Genomic DNA, 22522 nt, shown 5'->3' with positions numbered 1-22522 from the left:
CACACAAAAGCCAGCTTCAATGTATCTTCACAAGTTTCTTACCGTTTAGGCTGTTCGTCCACACGATGGCACGGTTTCGGAGCTTGAAACCGATCACTTTTGAAACCGGTCTCCAGAGTGGAAAAATTTAAAAAAGCGCCCAGTACGCGTCCGTCTGGACACCATATGCAGGATACTCCTCCAGTGATGACGTAATGGTCGCAGCTTGATGACGTATGCGCCAATTCTTGCGTGACTGCGCACAAATTGTCAGTTTGTCAACAATGGCAGATAGCCGTGTCGTAGTCGTTTTACGCAGCTTCCTTAGCTTGCTCATGCTTTTGCCGCAAAATATTTAGCTTCTTTGTTCCCACGTTGAACAAGCGTTGTTGTACTTGAATCACTCGCCATTGTCACTTCTCCTCTGTTCGCCTTTTTCATGTTGTTTTGATACATCCAAAGCCATGTTTCTTCTGTAGATTGCAATAAAGTTGGGGAAAAAAATGTTCGTCTTCTTCGCTGATTCTTCTACGTTTTCCACTAACTCCCTGTGGCTGCGCTACAGCGCCACTCCAGACTTGGCATATACATTACAGCCGTTAAACGTCCTCAGCGTCTTCTTTTGGACACACGCAAGTCTTGAAATGCTTCTGTGTGTACGAGATTGATCTGGCCTTAATCATTTGTATTATTTCTAAATTGTTAATAAATATCGAAAATTGAACTATATTTTTCTTTTTGTTATTTCTAACTTATTTTACAACAATAACAGTGAAAGAATATCTATATAATAACTTTAATTGACTTGTTAGCTATTCAGAGTAGTTAAGAGTTTAAGTTTAATAAACCATTTTTTCAATTATTGCTTTATGAATTAAAGTTAGAGCAACTAGTTTAACAAACTTCCCATTGACTTATTAGTTATTAAAGAGTAGCTAGGACTAGCTTTTGTAAAAAATAATTAAACTTTTTCTTGAATTACTGCTTGATGATTTGACGTGAGTTTTGCCCACTTAGAGTTAACGGGTCAATAATGTGAAAAATCAACTTTTAGGGAGCCATGTTAAAATGCTAATAATTACTTTATAAAACGCCCCAAAAAATCGTATTTGTTAAATGAAAGTATGTTTTTATTTATTTATTTTACTCCAGAAGCTTTAACGCTTCAACAATAGCAACAAAAAAGCTGCATTGGAAGCTTCTGGCAGTAACAGGCTGCTTGGCTTGAATACTGCGCCTCTGTGTTTGTGTCCATCAAAAGAATGAAGAAGAAGAGGCTCTCTGAAGAAGCTTACGCTCAAGTCTTTGACTTTTCTCCAATTGGCACTACAGCGCTCCACTGCGGCTCATAAGATGACGACAGGAAAGGTAAATGTGTCTTAGCTCTTGCTAATGTTAACATTGTTAAAATGTTTTACTGTTTCAATTTATATTTTAACTTTTTTGAATTTAGATATAGCTGTGTAGTAATAAAAGAACAGTCAATTCAATTTTACTCTATGCATAGTGTATTTTGTTCTCTTCCCTGGGAAAGGAATGTCTAATAAGGTTTCTGAGTTATCTAAAGGAGTATATGTTTAAAAGTACAAGCAGAGTTTCTGTCCATAAATTATCCGGTCTAAAAGTTCAAGGAACCAATTATTTTCCTAAAGCTGGAGTGAACTGAGATATGAGCTGAGGATGTATTAAATGTTTTTTGTATTTCACTCTTCCCTCAAGGACAGAGGGGAGGGGGGAGAACATATCCGGTAAACACTGTCTTTTGTATAAAGTTGGGGTGGGTCCACTTGAAGGACACACATTTGGAGAGATCACTGATTCAGTGTCCGGTCATTTGTGTCTTTCAGAAACTTTCTGTAATAAAAACCTTGCAAGGAAGCCTCTTCACAGATCTCAACTTTGAAGTTTATTTAAATACGCAAGAAAACAAAGAACGTTTTCTAACACCCGACGTCCACAGATTGCGGCGTTCCCGGACGGGCGGAATTTCTGGGGCCTAACTAATTAATAACGGTAAGTGGAGACGTTTATCCTCGTAGAGAAGTTCTGTCTGTTTGGGACCGCAGCAACCGGTTTGCGTCTTCTAAATTGTACATGAGATCTGAGTGAACAGGTATTAGTAGTGTTTGAAATCGTTCGGTTACGGAAACTGAGGGACGCGAAGTCCTTGATTTTGGATTTTACTACGACATTGAACTATACACGTTCATGGTGACGTAACTCTTTGTTTACGGAAGTATCGTCACGTTGGTTTATGCGCAGCTGAAGTAAAGAAGTATTAAGAGAATTTTGAAGGGTACAGGTTGAAGCAGCGGATTTATTTATTTTTGTTGAAAAGAAGGCAGCGAACGCTTCCGCTTGTTCACTTAACGCCGTATCCCACTGAACTGCGAACAGATTTAAATTATTTTTGTTTCCTTTTTATTAGAATATGTAATTAGTCAGTCATCGCCGTGACGCTTTTGCGTGCAAGCAACCCCTGTTCATTTTGGACTTATTTCCTGGTCTAATTGTGCTATAAAAATGAGTGTGGTGTTGTCAAGTTGCCATAATTTAGATATCACTCCATCTCGGGTTTCTTCCTTGGAGAAAGTAAGGGGGGGAAAGACATTTGTAGAAGTCACTAGAGCGGAGCGTGACACAGCCAGGTAACCTTCATTTGTGCAACTGGTCCTCTGTGGCATTATGAATGAAAACCGTGGGTGATAGTCCCCAAAATATATGAGTGCATGTGCATAAATATGTTAATCATAGTCTGAAAATATTATATATATTATGTATATGTATATATATAATGGCCTAATTGGAGGGAGGGTTTGTCTGCTGGATGTTTGAAGAAACGAATCGGAATACACTATTCACGTTTGTCCAACTCATTTCATTCGATGGCCTCCCCAACTTTCATCACATTTGCACATGTTGAAATAATTTAAAACAAGGAAGTAAGTCAGATTCAAAAAGCTAAATGGGAATCTTCTTGTTTTTCTTCTCGTTGCGGCGTTTGGCATATGCAGAATATGGAGGAGATGGAGAAGAGCCACGAGGACGTCTTGCATCTGGCACAGCAGGAGCTAAGAAAGGATGGCCACCATGCAGAAGAAGATCCTCATGGACACTGTGAGTCGAGTCGTGGCGCTGATATGAAATCCTCTTGCGCTTTGTCCCTTGGCAACAACAACACGAAATGGCCTCCGTGTGCAAGTTCCTGCAGACCATGCTCTTCTAGACTCCTCTCAACTCATCTTGCTATGTTACGCGTGTTCTTCTTCTGTTCAGTGGTGAAAAGATGACATCAAGTGCTTCATTCTTGGTGTCTGTACACTTAAGCAACCTCTAGGTAGCACTGTTGTTCTCCTAGTGCTAGGAAAAACTGCAAATTTTTCACTCTGGTTTTGGGAATATAAACTATAAACCCTCAATTTCATTTGCTGTCATTTTTACTGTAATCGTTCACGAATCAAAGAAATGACAGGTCGCTAATCAATGCCAGGGCACGTGGAAACAAGTATTTACAGTCACGACAAATCAGAGTCTTCAATTTTTTTTGCCATGTGGAAAAACCTATGCAAGCACCAGGAGAACATGTTACAGCCGGACCCTTGTCTCTCAGTCGGGGGCTGGAGCTTCTTGATGGTGATAGTTTTTCTGCAGTGAATTATGAGCTTGTATTTATAAATAGATTAAATTGAAATTGATGATGGTCCTAGGGTACATTAAACTTGCTTTAGCGCTGAGTATATTCTTAATAATAAAGTTGGAGAACACCCCCCGTCCCCCCCCCCCCCCCCCCCCCGTCCACCTTCCCAATTTTTCCTTGGGTTCTGCAGTTCACATTCCACGTCTAGTAGGTGGCGGCAATGCACCTATGCGTTGCTTTGCCGACCGCCAAATGAACTCCAGTAGAAGAAGAATAGTACCCGGAGCATGACGTTACAGGGGAAATGTTGAACGTTTCTTGCAATCGGACGATACCGATTGAAAAACGAAGATTTGTTGCCGATAGTACTGGGCGGTCTCGACACAGTACGCACATGGCAACTTTACTGCACAAAAACGAAGCTCATCAAACGTTTGTGTTCGGGTAAACTCGTCTCGTTGCGCGTTAAAGGTTCTCGGCCTAGTTAGCTTAATTTATTTCGCTAGTCGCTAACAGACGCGTTTAATATAAAGTATTAAGATTCTCCTGGTAAAATGTGCGCAAGAAGGACAGCAAAGTATGCGGAGAAACTATATGGAACAGAAGAGGAAAACGAGCGTCGTCGTCAACTACTGGACGCAGCCAGACTTTGCCAGCAGCTTCGTGTTGTATTACACAGAGCAGGTTTGCCCACTTTTTACTCTCACTTGCTTAGCAATTACTGAAACACCTTTCTAATGTTGAAAATTTCCTGTGGTTATCAATTATAAAAGGGAATGCGGCGTTTACATTAATAAGGAATGAATATCAAGCCCTCGTAAACTGCTCGCAGTGGATATTTTGCCGTGACCGTTAACTCTCCACTTGGCACTATTTTGCGGTGAATCGCGTGAGAATTACTAGTACAAATTCTGCGCGAGTGAGTGTGTACCGGAGCCACTGGTACGAAATTGCGAACATCCGGTCATTTCTGGTATAGTATTAATTTTCCCTAATTAAACGCAATGTAAATGATTCCTTTACACGGCGAACGCAACCAGCGGATTGTATTGCTTTTGCCTGTGACTAGCATACAAACCAGGTAGATTGTTATCGTAGTCAAACATTTCATCACATTTTGAAATCAAAATAATCCTCTCAAATCAAATTACACCGATCCAAATTCACTGAGTAAGACCGCTATTTTGACTTGTAACTTAAACTCTGAATTGTCAGTGTGCTCTGAGGGTTATGGACCTGGTTAGGCTCGTAATGCCGATAGCAGCCTATCTTCGGTGGCAAAACAAAATACCCGAACAATAAAATTGACAAATCCCACATAAAACATGGCAAACCTATACAAAAAAGGAACAAATTTGAAAACATTTGAATATGATGAACACGACAAATGTCATCCAGAAAAAAAGTCTTGATCCAGATATTTATTTCTGTTGAAATAATCACGACTCTGTGAATACTATAATATATACCAATTTAATGTAAACATAAACATACAATATGATCATAAATTTTATATTATATACTTTATAGCAGAAGTATAAAAATTAGGGAATACTTGAATAAAACGAACAAGTCAGTCATATCAGAGACTTTGGAAAATAAGTGACGTAGAAATGTAAGGGTATGAATTGTTTACAATGAACAGGAAGATCAGGAAAAGAGGCGGGGTCGTAATATGTGGACAAAACCTTGAGATGTGATGAGATTGATGGTCTGACATATTCCATGGATAACATAATAGAATGTTTAATGGTTGAAATACACTTTTTTTTTAAACGTAATTGTTGTCTCTGTTTACAGAACCCTATAATCATGCCTTGACATCTTTAATGAAAAAAATAGCTCATATGCTTAGTTATTTAAACGATAAATTAAAAAAAACACAAGTTATGTGGGGATTTTAATACTTGTTGACTAAACCCAAATGATCATAAAAACAACAACAGACTTTATAAATAATAGGGGTGTTCAATCAATCAAAAAATGGATTCGGAAATATATCGCGCGCGATATAGCGCGAAATTCTCGAATCGATTCAATATGCAGCCGAATCGATTTTTGAACATCAATTTTTTATGGAAATATTCAACAAAACGTCTTACTTAGGGTTAGGATTCACACACTAAGCATGGAAAAATGTTTATATTAATGGAACATTAAGCCTTAATATTTTATTTAATTGTTGTTCAAACATGAAACAGACTGCAACCTGTTTGTTAAATGCAGTGGCTCAGTTATAAGCCTGAATTTTCAGATAAATAAATACATTTTCATACAAATCTTACAGTGTACATGTACAAGTTTACTGATTAGTATTTTCTAAATTTGAGTTTTTTAAAAATCGCAATAATCAATTTATAGATTCGTATCGGGATTAATCGGTATCGAATCGTGACCTATAAATCGTGATACGAACCGAATCGCCAGGTACTAGGCAATTCACACCCCTAATAAATAAAGTGCATGGTAATTGTCTCTTTCCTTTAACTCTTTGACTGCCATAAACGTTATAAAACGTTTAGCATAAACCTAGGGAAGGGCGCCGAGGACGTTAAAAGACGTCCCCTATGTTTTTTTTTTTTTTTTTTCAAAAACGGGTGCAGGAAAGCCTTGGGCAGCTGTGCTGAAAGTATCAGGCAGATCTGATTAGTCAAAGACTCGTTTTGGCCCCTAGAGGGCAGCGATGACTCTCTTTGCACAAGGTTGGATGGGCCGCCCACCGTGGGCGTCAGTAGAAGACGTGAGGCGGAGCTAGAGTGTTGAGGAGACAATGGCTGATCCAAGCCACAATGGCTTGACCAAGCAACCGGTTACAAGCAGCTCAGCTTGAGCATTTTTTTCAAAGACGGAAAGCATCAATCAATACTAAAAAGCGCATTGATGTCAACGATGATGATGACTCCGAGCTCTACGCCAAAGTTGGAAGCTTTGGCCTGTTACTATCACGTAGTAAGCCTCACCGGCTTAGCGCGGCTAGCGCTGCTAAGGCCGGAAAACGCGCACAATAGCCGGCCGGGTACTTCTGCACAAGCGGACATTCGATCGGGCGATGGAGAGTTGGCATCGACCAATGCAGATTGATGATGATGATGATGACGACGACGACTCCGAGTTTGACGCCAAAGTTGGAAGCCTGGACGTGTTTACGATCACGTAGTAAGCCTCACCGGCCTAGCGCGGCTAGCGCTGCTAAGGCCGGAAAACGCGGAGCTGCACAAGCGGACATTCGATCGGACAATGAAGAGTACCCCGAGTCCAATGCATATTCATCGGAGGAGCGGGTACAGTCTGATCACGGAGAAGACACTGTTTCTGGACTACGATGCCACCATGAATGGAGTGGATAAAATGGATCAGAACATCTACCACTCGGTATAGCAACTGAAGGACGCGAGGAAGCGAGACGTAACACCACCGTAACGTAACCGTAGCATGATCCTGATATTAGACTTGATGACACACTGCAGTATATACTTGCTATTCCCCGGAAAAAAACGGCCTGCAAGAAAGTGGCACACGCGAAGAGGCAATCTGTTGTGCAAATGCTGTTACGTCTCTTTGCACGCAGGAGAGTGTTACAAAAAGAAAAACTGTCGTTGAAACATCCACATATTTGTAAATAGCACCACAGTTGCACACATTTGTAAATAGTTTGCCAAATTGTTGTCAAATTGTTACACTGTTGAATGTAAATAAACGTATTTTGCTATCAAAAAACACTTTTTCATTCTTGGTGGTAGTGTTTTATAGAAGTAAAGCACTATTTAGGTGTTTGTGGCATCATTCATGGACAAAAAGAAGTGTCAAATTCACTAGAATGCATGAAATAATATCGTTTCACTAAAAGCTTGATTTCTCCGTATTTTGGTCCAACACAGGCGAAATTGGGTCAAACTAACCATTTTCTATTGTTGATTACTAAAGAACGGAATAAGGTAGAAACAAACTCTTTTTTTCTGATGAAAGATGAAAGTCCAATCTTTCATTTGGTAGTACGTGTGTTTCCATAGTCCAAACAGAACATTTTCTGTGGACCTTGAAAATCAGTCAAAATGCTTAAATCGGCTGGCACTGACGGCATCCCTTTTCTGAAAACGTCTGGCAGTCAAAGAGTTAATAACAAAACCTAGTAGAATAACAGCAACTGACACATTAATAGATAACATATTTACAAATAAATTTGATCCCCTTATAAACGATATGTGAGATCACCTGCCTGTCTTTGCAACCTTTCAAGATCTTATGTGACCCGCTCCGGCAAAATGGTCCACATGTCGGGAGGATTAAAAAAATATATATATATTTTATTCTATACCGTGATATATACCGTTACAGTGAATGGATGCAGTTTATACCGTGATATGAATATTGAGCCATATCGCCCAGCCCTTTTGTAAATACTAGTGTAATGTTTTGATAGCTTGTCAATGTTGTCAATTTCATACGACGCCGTTACACGCTGCTTCAGCGATGCATCACAAATAAACTGCCAGCATCGCAAATATCACTTCACATTTTCACTGCTCTTTTAGTGAGATGACTCGAACATAAAAATGAGCTAAGAAAGATGAAACTTGAAGGTGAAAATGATCGCGATGGTCCTCAAGAGTCACCACGAGTCCGACACACAGGCTATATTAACTAGTAAATACAATAGTGTAATGTCCCTTGTGATGTATTATGTATCATTTTAAAGGTAATTAAGTGTAGAATTGTAATATATCAATATCCCATTTTAGAATTTTTTTTGGGCCACATATTGATAAAAAGGTGAAGCACACAGCCTGTGCATCAGTATTAACGATAAGAACCCAACATACTATTGCTGCCCTAACCCATTATGGCCTAAAGCGCCTGCAAAACATGCCTCTAAAACCTATGGGTGACTTTAGAATCACCTCCGAAAACCTGAAGTTTTCCTGGAAATTCAACAATATTGTCAATGCCCACTAAATAATTGATACCTCAGCTCCTGAAGCAGATAAAAACATATTCACACAAACCTAAGTTTATCATTATAAACCTTCAATATATTTAAAAATAAAAAATAAAAATCAACAACTGTCGCATCTGCGGGTATATTAATTACCTTCAACATTAATAACCTTGGGGCGGCAATTGTAACAACCTCTGGGAATCAAGTGGTAATTATTCCTCCATTGCGTTTGAAAGCCGTCAAAACCTTCAACATTCTCATTGTCTACAAACATATTTCTTAAAAATATCAAATGGTATCAAAATTTCTCTCTAAAGTATTAAAATATACTTATCTTAGTTTAAATTTTTTACAAAAACAGAAGGTGCAGAGAGTCCCCATAGTCAGCAGCATCTCTGAAAATGTAAATAATTAGTTCCCTGAAGTTAACACTTTTTCAAATTAATCTATTATCGGCCGTGTGATTCTTCAAAATGGCCAATGGCAATATTCCTCAAAATGCTGAATATCGGCGCCAATAATCGTCCCAGACAATAATCGGTCTATCCCTATGCGAAATGCTAAATGTATTTCTGGCGGGAAATTTGTGGTATTTGGACAAAGCTGCATGGCAAGTGCGATTTTGCGGGGTTTTCTTGATTTTGCGTTAATAGTTGCGATCACAACATTGCGAAATCCTGGAGGGTCTGACATTTGGCATGACTCTGACAAGAACAAAGTCTCATTCTGTCCACACCACAAAGTCACAGCATTTTAAGCCTACCACAAAGATCTGTGTCTACACCTGTGTACTGTACATATGATGTTCCTTTAGTTGTGTAAGTTCTCCATCACAAAGATCTTTGATGGACACTTTATTTCCAAACATCCTTTATTTTAAGTCCTTGTGGTATGGTTCTTGCTTAGCTTGATAAATACTCCTTGTAGCCTCCTCATGCTCAATCCCCCATTTAATTTCCCTTGTTGTCGACAGTGTCGATGGGTAGCATACCTTCCTCACTGTCGACAAAGCTGGCCTCTCAATGTTGGTGGCAACAATAGCATGCGTGTTAGAGGCAGTTACTCTCCCTGTCCGTAATGCATACCAGACCGGTGATTTACGCTGCTGCCTGGTCTGTGCCTCCACTTTGTGTGCTTGTGCTACATTCACATGAACAATGTCTTTAACAGTTTTAAAGTGTGAAAGAGCACCATCAAACTGTGAGTCCTGCAGCCTTTTTTGAAGAGGTTTTGGCAATAAAGTTGGCTGCATGGGGTTTGCATACAGATGACAATACGCAGCCTTTACAGTACAGCTTTGTTTACATACGCTGTTGCATCCAAAATGGCGGATGATGACGTTGCGATGGTGCGGTGCACGGGCGATATTTAAAATATTTATTCTGATTAATGAGATATATTTATTCTTGAGAAATTAAAGTAACGATGACCAATTAGGTCTCAGTCTAGAGCTCTACAAACACTAAGTAGAAATCTTAATTCATCTGGCTCTCCTATTAACCTTCAATATGAATAATAACCATATTACCATGTGTGTTTGTTTTCTTGTGTCTTGCAGACATCAGTGAATATGTTTGCCCCGAACAGCAGGAGCCAGAGCACCTTCACATTAAAAAAGAAGAGGAGGATGAAGAGGTCCCACACTTTAAAGAAGAAGAAGAGCAGCAGTTTCCTTCAATTAAAAAAGTGGAGGAGCCAGAGCACCCTTGCATGAAAGAGGAGAGAAAAGACCCTCCCTACACCAAAGAGGAGGAGGAGAAGGAAAAGGGTATCTATATGTTGCCAACGACTGGTGTCTCTTTGAAGAGTGAAGATGGTGCAAGTGAGGTGAGCAGAAGGGTGGAGCCTCCAAGCCGCAGATCAGGTCAACAAATGACAACTGAAGGTGATGGAGACCACTGTGGAGGATCACAAGCTGACGGCCTCCTAGCTCCACTATCAGAAAGTGATGACGCTATATCACACGCTCTCCTGGATGATGATGATGATGAGGAGGAGGAGGAGGAGGAGCAGGAGGCTGAAGGAGATATGACATGTCACACGGTCAACAAACGCTGGGAATGTTCTCGGTGTAGGAAAACTTTTGCTTATAAGCGCTATTTCAACGAACACATGAGAATTCACACTGGTGAGAAACCGTTTGCCTGCTCAGTTTGTGGGCAAAAATTCTCTCAGAAGGGAAGCTTAAATATGCACACAAGAACCCACACTGGTGAGAAACCTTTTACCTGCTCAGTTTGTGGCCGAAGATTCTCTCAGAAGGGAAACTTAATTAACCACACAAGAACGCACACTCATGAGAAACCTTTTGGCTGCACAGTTTGTGGGAAAAAATTCTCTGTGAAGGGAAGCTTAACAGGGCACACAAAAACACACGCTGGTGAGAAACATTTTGCATGCACCGTTTGTGACCAAAGATTCTCTCAAAAGGGAATCTTAAAGCAACACGCAAGAACCCACACTGGTGAGAAACAGTTTGCCTGCTCATTTTGTGGGCAAAGATTCTCTCAGAAGGGAAACTTAAAACAACACACAAGAACCCACACTGGTGAGAAACATTTTGCCTGCTCAGTTTGCGGGCAAAGATTCTCTCAGAAGGGAAACTTAATAAATCACACAAGAACCCACACTGGTGATAAGCCTTATGTTTGCTCAATTTGTGGTAAAGGATTCTCTGAGAAGGGAAACTTAAAACAACACACAAGAACCCACACTGGTGAGAAACCTTTTGCCTGCTCAGTTTGTGGCCAGGGATTCTCTTGGAAGGGACATTTGATAAGTCACACAAGAACACACACTGGTGAGAAACCTTTTGTCTGCTCAGTTTGTGGTCAAAGGTTCTCTCATAAGTTTCAGGTCAAGAGACACAAGTGTGCTGGTGAAGTATGCAGTAATCAAGAAGCTTGCAATGAAAATATAATTGGTTAGGACCTGGGGTCCATTTCACAAAGCAGGTTTAGTGAGTCTTTTAACCCTGAAATGCGGGAAACTGCGTTTTCCATTTGAGAAAGCGAGGTAACTGAAACCAGAAAAAAAGAGGTGACTCTAGCCTGTTTCATAAAAGGAGGTAACTTAAACTCTTCGTCAGTTACCGTAGTAACAGACTTTATGAACCTAACCTGGTCGGTACCAGGTTTATCTCAATAAACCTAGAGTTTTTCTCTGTCTCCGCTTCCTTTCAGCCACACTTGAAATTTGATTTCTTCATTCATTCAGTCAGTTTGCGAGCTTTGACGTAACATAGTTTTGCCGTCTGTTATTTAAAAAAAAAAAAAGTCAATAGGCCTATATTAAAAGTTCACATAGCATGTCCTTTTGACAATTATCCCGTTTATAACGGTGCACTCTTAAAAAAAATAATTGTTGAACCAAATTTAAGATTACAAATTGAATTGTTGACCAACTTAATAAAATTGCTTCAATTAGTAACACACGATTTATTTAAATAAATCCGGTGAATATGTTAAAGCAGGAACAAAGCAGCATTTGGCTTTTGATGATTGTGGCGGCACCTTTGGACAAAAGCGATATTGTTTTCCCTTGAATTTTCCTTGAAAGAACGACATTTCCCATAAGGACAAGGGAAATAAGGACAGCGTCGGTTGGAAATCCCCCCTCGTCTTTCACCTTGCAAGCGAGTGAAATCCTGTACTGTGCTTTTATCCACATCCAGGTAGGCTATTTATCATTATTATTATGTCACCTCAGACAAAAATCTTCGTTTCTTGGGGTGTTTTGTAGCTTCTGCATGATAATAGTAACCGCGCGTAGACATTTGACTCGACTTCCTTCTGGAACGACTGGGGAAAGGACGTATGCCGTAAAGCAGTCTAGTCTGCACGGTTGTAGTTTTTTGTGTGTGGCAGAGTTCACACCATCCACCTCAAAGTTGTTTGGTGCTAGTAAAAATTAGAGTTGTTGAACGATTACATTTTTTCTATAGATTGATCACATCTTAGAGTTTTGATTAATCACTTCATTAAAATGAAAGAAGCAAACATTTATTAAAATGCTTTACTTTAATGCATGTTATGTTCATGGTTCAAACAACCCCTGCTACCTTGAACGTAACCATTCGCTGTCAAGCTAAAGTATAATCTGGTCTGCGTTAATACATGATTAATGCAATATTTTTTTGTGATTAATCAATGAGTTAACGCTTTAACTTTGAGAACTTTAGTAAAAATGATACAGACTTCATTAATCTAGCTGCAATTCAATGTTTTATCAGGAGAATTATGAAGATATGAATTGAAGGTTTAAAAGTGATTTACAATCGCATTAAGATTACCAAGAGAGGGCTTAAAAACGGAGGGGAAAGAGGATGCCGCCACCCTCTGCTTCCCTGGTGCCGTGATGAATCGTCGAATCGGGGCTCCATTGATGCATTTTTTTTTTTACAATGGTGGTGGTTTATGCGATTAACTCCAGGTGGAACTACTTTCCGTTTATCAAATCTCAGGGTAGGTCAACTCTTAAGTTCAGGGTAAGTCTCAGAGTTTGTTGAACCTGCTTTGTGAAACGGACCCTTGAAGTTTTTACTTAGAAAAATCTTTACAAAATCGTACTTTATTTTATTCTATGGAACATGATTTTTTTTTTTTTTATCATCTTGTAGTCTTTGTATAATCTAAAAGCCTCTGTGGGCAGGTGCTGAGAATTAGCGCTGGTGCAAAAATATTTTAAGCAGTGCATTGGCGTTGTACAATGTTATGGTAATGTCCATATGAAGTGATTGATTAGATGGTGTTGGAAATCATTTCCTTGATTTCTGCGTGTTCAAATAAATTCAAAGTTGAAATCTGTAAACAAGTTTGCCAGCTTTATTTCAGATTCTGAAAGTCACTTGTAGATACTGCTCAATCATCGCAGCTTACCCACAAATGTGTCGTTTTCAAAGTTCATGCATGCATATATAGAAAAAATGGTTCCCTCCCCCTTTCATTGACCATTTGGCCCCTTCTCAGCATGTGATATTTCCTGTCACCCCAATTCTTCACACAGAGCACAGCCCCCGAGGAAGAGACTGTGCCCCCCCTTTGATCTTGTCCTGTCAGCAGAGTGAGATACAATCTGGCCAACTCCTATTGAGTTCTTTCAGTCCTTAACAAACATGAGGTAAACAATTGGCTTCCTAGATAAACTATTGACCTCGGGAGAGCTGGCTCCAGAGATTCCCGCATACCTGCTGTGTGGATTCCGACACCTCACTTCCTTAGGGGGAAAACAGACCACATTCTACCACAGTTGTATTTATCTAACTAAAATCAAAAACACTTTGAAGAATATATATGTAAAACAGAAAAACAATGTTAATAATTCTATCATTCCGTCATTTGAACTATTCTATAGTTCAACACATTAGATATTGTTTTTAAAGGAAAATGCCAGCGGCATCCTCATCCCCCTCATTCGAAGCAACAGGAGACATCCATTGATTAGCAACAGCTACCATCATATGAGACGACTTATTTTGTACATCCTGTTTCTCAATCGCAGTGGTAATAAGTCTTTGGCAAAGTGAACGAATACATGGAATAAAACAACATCCACAAATCGTTATTAGTGCCGTGAAAACAGCCGCAGATATCAAAATTGAGGAAATCAAAGCTTTATAACGGCCAAACACATTCATCCACTTATCCCATACAGAAGTATCTACACCTGATTGCTCTTTCATTTTCTTATTGAGTGTTCGCAGCCCTTCAATTGCAATTGTCAGACTTCCATCTGGAGCAGTATTGTTAGGAATAAAAGTGCAACACTGATCTCCAAACATTGAGCAAACTCCGCCCTTTTCTGCCAGCAACATATCTAGTGCAATTCGATTTTGGAATGTCATCAAAGATGTGGCGGCTAACTGGCCGCGTACAGCCTCAAAGCCAGACTGAGTCCCAATTTCCTAGCCTTTGTTCATTATAATGTATATAATTAATTCTATCTACATTTTTGTTTATGGTGCACCACCAGCAAATTACAGATTCGAATCCTGAGAGTACTTGATCAGTTAATTTGTATTCATCTGGCACACCTCTTGGTACTCCAATTGCATCAATGTAGGTGGGAACATTCTGCTCTTGCCAAGAATGTCTTTTGGTCCTCTGAAAAGAAGGAGGTTTTGGTTCCCAATTATCAATCATTTGTAACAGGTTATCAATAGAGATGGGGTAGATTTGTACTGGCATGAGAAGGGTTATGAGGGCACAATATCCTTTTGTATTTAAAGGCAACTTATCAAATATTCTGTTGTCACCGCACCACCAGTATATGTCCGCTCTGGATTTCGGTTGGAACTTCTGTCCCACATCTACTATCGACACGCACTGAGTAATGTGATTTAATTTTCCCAATTGCTCTCCAGTGCCTGTCATTTTAATACATGTAAAATTACCATTTGCAACTGTGTTTGAAAATACTGGTTTAGTTTTCTGCCAATCGACGAGGGGATACACCTTATCCCATTTCGAGCATTTGACATTGGGGACAGCCTTATTCATTAGTTCCAATATACAGTGATCATCTATTTTAGCCGGAATGATTCTCAATAGAGGACGCGGACCTACACATACCACACAGTTGTCTTTATCAGAGGCTCGAGCCGCTTCATTCGCCAATAATAGCCAATTGTTACTGCCCCCGGAAAATCCTTTTGTAACCCGAAACCTCTCAACTATTCCCTCAGTTGGTACGCTGACCGCCTTTACTCCGCTCTCCATTGTGTATTTAGTCATTTTTGGCTGTTCTAAATTACTCATTGTTTTATTTACGCATACTAAAATGGGGAAATATGGGTCATGTCCGGAGAACCAGGCCCACAACAAAAATCCAAAACAGGAGGCGTTATCAATTGTTGTGTTAGGCGACCGTAATTCCCCTTCTGGAAAAATAAAGTTCATATAGAGTCGCCCCCCCATATTACGCAATGTTATTCTTTTGCTAAAGAAGACTGCCTCCTCACTAGTTCCCGGACGCCAGTATCTTCCATCCTGTGTTGTTATCAGAGCATTCCAATCTCGTCGTACATGACCTGTCAAATACCACCAGTATCTTATCCAATCTTCCCCCTTATTCTGTCTCCCCCTACCAAATCCCTTTAAGGATCTAATAGGAATTTTAACAGAAGTGTTTGTATTTGGAGCAACTGTCACAGCAATTGATTTCTCATAAGTCCAGAATGTGACCCAGGGATTATATGTAGACTTAATACTTCGCTTAATACGACACGTTGTAATTGCGTTCAAAGTTGTGTCAAAAGGCTGAAAAAAGTACCAAGTCATCATGAGAAGAAAGGTCGCAGTACAGCAGAAGGATATGTTTTTCAGCTTTGAAGCCATCTCGTAATGAAGTTCTTTGAAGGTCTTTTTGAATGAAAAGAGTGTCGCAATAGTTCGTCTCTTCTTCAAGAATTTGGGGTAGACTACCCAAATTCTTCGATTTGTCACCTGGGATTATTCTGCCCAAAATGTGACTGATCAAAGGAATGATTGCCCAAGAAAAGGCACTTGATCTTGATCTTCGTTCAATAAGATTGAATGATGTCCTCAAACGACAGCTCCTGAGCCGGAAACTGGATCATCAGTTGACGTGGCTCCTAGATCGGGACATCAGCTGACGTTGTTTTCCCAGTTGGAGGTGATGAGATTGATGATCATCAGTTGATAAGATAGCTGAGCCTGGCACGTCTCCGGCAGCCTTGTAGACCAGATGTGGAATGTCGTCTTCATCCTCCTTTCTGTGCAGCGAACTGCACAACATTTCCTCTCCGTCACCCCCTGGGGCCGTTCTCCTGAGTGCAGAACATTTTCATTTAGTCTCTCATAAACTCACATAAATTTTATTTTGAGGAAAAACCCTGATAGTTTTTGTTAGTTGGGATTAGTAAATGTTATTTGATTAAGATCTGTAGGTCCTGCACTGTTGGAACAGGAAAATATCTATTTTTGTGACATTGAAATAGAGCCCAGCCTTTGATTGAGGTGAATGACATTCGCTCATTCATTAATATAAGACAGAGCTTGTAAATATTTATTTTTCAAATAGGTTTTGTTCAATAATAGGTAATTTTTTTACCACGACTAAATTTATTCTAAATTTGCATAACTTTGCCTTTCATATCATATATTCTCTTCCCAGAATCCCATTATCGGCCGAATCCTGGCATGCTGGGAAAAACTCACATATATTCATATTATCTATACTCTTTTGCAAACACTGGGCTCATTACATTTTTCACATGTGATTCTGAGATAAAAGATATAATATAATATAATTACCTTCATTCGGCGAATATGCATTATTGTCCTTGCTTGCTTCAGACTTACTTTGCGATCGATTTCCTCTGGTAGATTTCTTCATATTCAAACTGTGGATTATCACTTTCAAACTCACCCTGTCAAATGGAGTGTAGGCCGATACCCCACAACCTTTGTAATTTTGTTTTTAAGTTTGTTTTTCATTCTCTAACCCACAACCTTTAAATTTTGTATTGAATTTTCTAATTCATCTACATTGGTTAATATCTTAAACATGAACTGTCCTTCTGTTCATTCCTCCCTCATTTTGGCAAAGATCCACAGATCTTTACAAACACGCATTGCACTTCAAAGGGAGACACATAAAAAAAACCGTTAGCTCATAAAGAAGGACCGCCAGACCACAGCCCCCGCAAAAGACGTCGTAAAATTCACAACTCACAAAATCAGAATGTGAGGCAACCGAGATAGCCGCAGGACACTGCAAATAATTAGCACAGACCAGATAAAAACTAACACACTAAATGTGAAAACTTTGGAGACATGAAAAACAATACTACTAGATTTAAGCAAACTAAAAATGATTCAGAAACTGCCAATCAACCTCACCTCTTCTACAGATTAGTGGGGCACGTAAAAACACAGCACAAAAAATATCTCTGGGATTTACAAATCACAGTGCTGTGAGAAAAAAAATAATAATCGAAAATGAATCATCAAATTATCAGTTATTTGTTGAATAACAATATCTCAGTATGATAAGATGTAAATTTCAATATTATGTCTATAGAACATATACTTAGATAATACATATTTATAACATATACTATCGTGAAGACTTCTGGGAAGACTTCTACTTAATGCTGCACTTTGTATTCAACTTTAACTGCAGCTGGACGGAGCCCAGAAAAAAAAAAAAAAATCCCCACAGGGAAAACAAAAGTATATCGTATCGTATTAGTCAAATTCCCATTGTACCAATTCAGAAACTGATTATCCCAAGAAAATAGGCAGACATTTAGTAGGCCCTTCTCAACAATAAAATAGAGGAACTAAGATTGAAATTAATTTTTTTCCAATCCCTCATTCCAAATTCACATATGTCGTGTTCAATTTCCTGAAATACTTTGCTATAGAGCACAGTTTCCCATCCAACACATTAAAAATGCCTTGCATACCACTCGTGTAGCATTTCTTCGAGCAAGATCACACCCCATTCGGACCTCCATCTTTTTTAGTCTTTGTCCAGTCCTCCAGCAGATGTCGCTGTGGGGAGGTTGCCATTTGCAACCTTCCAAAGGATGGATTCTTTTTGCCAATCGATTGTTCCAAACGATTCCAATGTTCCAGTTCTGCAGTCGCTACCGGCGCTTCCTTGTTCCACTTGGTGACAATTTCAGCTGCCACTTCAGCCTTCGTCGGAGCTGCCCAACCTCCTTGTGTGACGAGTCTAACATGCAGTCCTGCCGTAGCGTGTCTTTGAAGGCTCCTTTCTGTCCTTTTTCCCAGCCAGGTGAGGAGGCAGGCCCAACACGATGAGGACAACAATAGTCTGCTTTTCTTGTTGTGATTTCTCTCAACGGCAGCCAATCGCTGCTTTGCTTTCTGACTCCTTGTGACATTTTACAATTGGCCAGCAGATGTCAGGACGGCGGTTGTTGTGTCAGCAATGTTCAAAGCAGGCATTTAGATTTCCTCTGGATGCAAAACAGCCATAGGGGAGAAGTCAATCCAAACGTTGGAAATTGCTGTCTGCAATGGCGGGCTCGATGACACATAGTCTTTCTGAGAGCTCACCTGACCAAAAAAATGCACACTCGTTGATGCAATGCATTAAAAATGCCAGATTGAGGATGTGGGATTATAGCAAGATATTTCACTTCCAGTTTTCTTATTATCTTATTTCAAACTTGTTCTCTTTAGAATGCCCCTCAAAAACAGCCACTAGAAATACTTGCAAATACAACGTATCCGTAGAGCTGGGCGCATCCCGTTTGCAGATAGTCATCAAACCCCATCCGCTTTGGAACTTAAACATCAGTTTCTGAAATGACACACTCAGAAAAAACAAATATTAAACATCATAATCATTATGTTGACTACAAAAACATTCATAACTTCTCATTCAACTATCCTAAATCCAGCCACAGCTGTACGGATATAGGGATAATTATTTTAACTCAACATAGCTCAATACAAAATGCTATCATTTTATCATTACTCTTTATTCATTTGTCCCGAAAAGAAAAAGTTAACCTGGCTCGTCTTTATCAAAAACAGTATAGCATAAAAGACTGTCAAATGCAGTCACTAAAAAATAAAAACACTAAATTAATATTTTTCTACAAGAACTTAGCAACAGCCTTAAAAAACTGTTACTTATTTTGTTTTATCATCCTTCTCTTATCTATGAAAAAGAAAAACTCACAATACGAGGACACATGACTAATCCCCCACTCACACTCAAACCCCCTCTTTTTCCATACAGAGAGGAGTGAAAATGTCTTCATTTAGCATCCCTCAACATCGCAAAACCCATTTTACCAAACTCCTTTTCATTACCTTATTCCATCTGCCATCATCTCACCAGTCTAAACTCACACAAAACCAACTTACAGTTAAGAATATTGAAGAAAATCAAACAAAACCTCCCAATATCCAAACACTTCCAACACACCCCCAACAGAGCAGCCCCCACCTTTTTTTTTTAGAAGCTAGGTCCAATTTAAAAGCACATGCTTTGTCCAATTTCACTTTCGGACTCTCCCTCATTTCCAAAATTTCGTACAAGAGAGACTCCAAACGTGTCACAGAGGCGGTTACGCCAGCTGCCAAGCCGTCAGCCGCGGCCTGTAACGTAGACCGAAGCGGTCCAGAATTTTTATCATTACCACTATGCCATTCCACATCAAGATTACCGCTATTTACCGTCAACATCGGTGCCTGCAAATCCTGCAGCATCTGAGCCGTAGGCTTGTACGGTGAGCCTGTAAACGGGTTAACAACATCAGACAAAACAGTAACGAGCGGCCCGCTGCTCGCCAGAGGTGCAACAATGTTAGCATCACAATTAGCCACATCCTTAGCACCCGCTTTTACCAACGCTCCTCGAGCAATTTTAACCGAACTGCCCATCGCCAACATTCTAGCATTCCTCATCATTTGATCCACATGTCTACAATTTCGTCGTACTTCTCTACCCCTCACTCAAATGCATACGCACACACTCTTTAGTCATTATAATAATAAACGGTGTTATGCTATCAATTCGTTGTCCACAAATCTTATAGCATTTAAACCGCAGTTCCATACGGTGATTTCAGTAAACGGGTTAACTTCGAACAAACCACCCGTAAACTGCTCCAACAATGCTGGAGTCATTTTAGCACCAAATTCAGCCTTTTTTCATTACCAACAAAGAAAATACAAACGTCTGACATACCATTTTGTCCAGCGAAAGCTTTTTATACAATCGATCCATAGTTCGTTTTTTCATTGTATATCGACGCTTTTTTCCTCACGGCGACTCACAAGTCCCGACTCTAAACCGGAAGCGCATTCAGGACAAACCATACTGTATCCGGGTCGAAATCGCCTCCATTTTGTTCATAGGCTATTTTACTTTCGGTTTCTTATCTTACGCAAGTAGTATTAATATTTATCAATGCAGTGACGTCTCACTTTACAATATGATAGTTCAAATAGGGTAAATTTATTCGACAACGTTTAAACAACCGTACAACAAGCAACACAGAAGCCCACAAAACACACAGCACGCACAACACAACATAGAACGTACACACACAACGAATACACAATGACTCACAGAACATACACAGACAACGAATCACGTGATCCAATTCCGCAGTGTCAAAACTGTCTCTCTTTTACTGCATATGTCATGCAAGGCGCTCTTTCAGCGCAAAATCAAAACAAAATCACACGTAATCTAGCGATCGCAAATACAACGTTTAAAACCCAATGTCCGTTGCAATCGACCTGACTCCCCCAACTGTTCAATTTCAACAGCGCGCGCACTTTTAAAATAACTTATTACGTGAAAAATGGACGTTCTTATACAGGCGACACGTCCTACCTGAAGGAACAATCCTGAACCAACCAAACTGCCAAGGACAGGCGCGTCTACTATGATCTTCAGATTTACCAATGGATCTTCAAATATCCACGAAACCCCGTAACCTCTTTATCCTTATATTCAAAAAATAAATATCATAGTCTATCGAATCCTTCGCAGCGCAAGAACAAAACTTACAAATTAATAAGACGCTGCTTCTTCCTGTTAACATGGCTCTGTCCCCAGCAGCCGCGCGCATTAACCGGTCCGGGCCAGCACGTTCGTCACCACATGCTCCACCCCACGTACGTGTTTATAGTTCAATGTCGCAGAAATTTTTAGAACGACATCAAACTACAACTTGTTCAAACAGATCTCATGTACAAATTTACACAATTTAGCAGACGAAAACAAGTTGCAATGATTTTAAACAGACAGAACTCCTCTACGTGGATTAACGTCTCCACTTACTGTAATTAATTATTTAGGCGCCTAGAAGTTCCATTCGTTCATCAATCACTGCAGCTCGAAATCCTCTTACCTTCTCACTTTTAGCGTCGGGGTCACCAATTGTTGGAAATCATTTCCTTGATTTCTGCGTGTTCAAATAAATTCAAAGTTGAAATCTGTGAACAAGTTTGCCAGCTTTATTTCAGATTCTGAAAGTCACTTGTAGATACTGCTCAATCATCGCAGCTTACCCACAAATGTGTCGTTTTCAAAGTTCATGCATGCATATATAGAAAAAATGGTTCCCTCCCCCTTTCATTGACCATTTGGCCCCTTCTCAGCATGTGATATTTCCTGTCACCCCAATTCTTCACACAGAGCACAGCCCCCGAGGAAGAGACTGTGCCCCCCCTTTGATCTTGTCCTGTCAGCAGAGTGAGATACAATCTGGCCAACTCCTATTGAGTTCTTTCAGTCCTTAACAAACATGAGGTAAACAATTGGCTTCCTAGATAAACTATTGACCTCGGGAGAGCTGGCTCCAGAGATTCCCGCATACCTGCTGTGTGGATTCCGACACCTCACTTCCTTAGGGGGAAAACAGACCACATTCTACCACAGTTGTATTTATCTAACTAAAATCAAAAACACTTTGAAGAATATATATGTAAAACAGAAAAACAATGTTAATAATTCTATCAATGGACTTTGAAGAAACTGACGTTTCATGGGAAGGTTAAATGTGATTGTGAATGAAATACAAATAATCAATCTTCTTTGTCAATGTTGGATATGTTGACTTCCAAGCTATCCCGTGTTTCAAGTTCCTTTTATGTTGTCCTCATTGTCAATTTTTTGTTATGATTATCATTCTCTCATCATTTATCATTTTAATATGATTAATTGCTGTATGCCTTGTATCTAAATCTGGCTTCCTTTGTTTCAGACTTGATAATTTGTAGTTTTTAAAATTATTTTTAAATGATTCCTTTTGCAACTTCAGTGTATTTTTGTCTTTAGGTTTTGATGTGATATTCTCTCACCTGACAGTGTTTGTTCTACAAAGAAATCAATACAAAGAGTTTGTACAGTCATGAAAGCCCTGGAAAACTTATGAAAATTGAAACTGCATTTTCCAAATCCTTAAAATGTTCATGAAAAATAAAATGTTCTGTTGAATGTTGTTAAAGTCA

General features: G+C 39.6%; 1 protein-coding gene and 1 pseudogene across 2 annotated transcripts in view; both read left to right on the top strand.

Annotated features, from left to right (window-relative positions):
- Positions 1 to 487, top strand: part of LOC147157163 (uncharacterized) — a 6160-nt gene extending 5673 nt beyond the window's left edge. Inside the window, exon 2 of the mRNA XM_086064050.1 lies at positions 1 to 487. This exon is cut by the window's left edge and continues 2095 nt beyond it. The gene's annotated coding sequence lies outside the window, so the exon portion shown is untranslated.
- Positions 488 to 3894: 3407 nt separating this feature from the next.
- LOC147157162 (uncharacterized) lies at positions 3895 to 13417 on the top strand (annotated as a pseudogene). The gene is made up of 2 exons (XR_015091615.1): positions 3895 to 4300; positions 10111 to 13417. The product of XR_015091615.1 is annotated as an uncharacterized LOC147157162 (transcript).
- The last annotated feature ends 9105 nt before the right edge of the window (positions 13418 to 22522 follow it).

Source organism: Leptonotus elevatus, chromosome 20 (genome assembly GCF_054856555.1).
Source record: "Leptonotus elevatus isolate MCC_2025b chromosome 20, RoL_Lele_1.0, whole genome shotgun sequence".
NCBI lineage: Eukaryota > Metazoa > Chordata > Actinopteri > Syngnathiformes > Syngnathidae > Leptonotus > Leptonotus elevatus.
Note: the sequence above shows the minus strand (reverse complement) of the source record. Positions and strands in the feature narration are given on the sequence as shown.